A 340-nucleotide genomic window follows, 5' to 3' on the forward strand; every position below is an offset into this window, starting at 1 on the left:
TTCTTCTTCTGCTCAGGATTTAACTGCAGTGAAACTGAACAGCAGAGTAGTTTCATTCACTTCACAGCTTCTGGATATTGATCATTAGAAATCACATTGGTGTATTGACTCTAAAACAGAACAATAATAGATCTGAAATCGATCAATAGTAATATGATGTGTTTGTCAGAGTGTAGCTGCTTCCTCCTGCAGCTCAGACGACCACGGTGGATAACGAATCAAGAGGCTGGATCTAAGGACCAGACTGAGGAACAAACACAGACCAAGACACTTCTTTTTTTAAGTTTATTAAAGCTTAAATTCATACAGTGCATTTAAAGTTTGAACAGGAAACACTGTC

This window comes from Seriola lalandi, unplaced genomic scaffold (genome assembly GCF_002814215.2).
Source record: "Seriola lalandi dorsalis isolate HSWRI2012SDOR001 ecotype SW California unplaced genomic scaffold, Sedor1 jcf7180002052125, whole genome shotgun sequence".
Classification (NCBI taxonomy): Eukaryota; Metazoa; Chordata; class Actinopteri; order Carangiformes; family Carangidae; genus Seriola; species Seriola lalandi.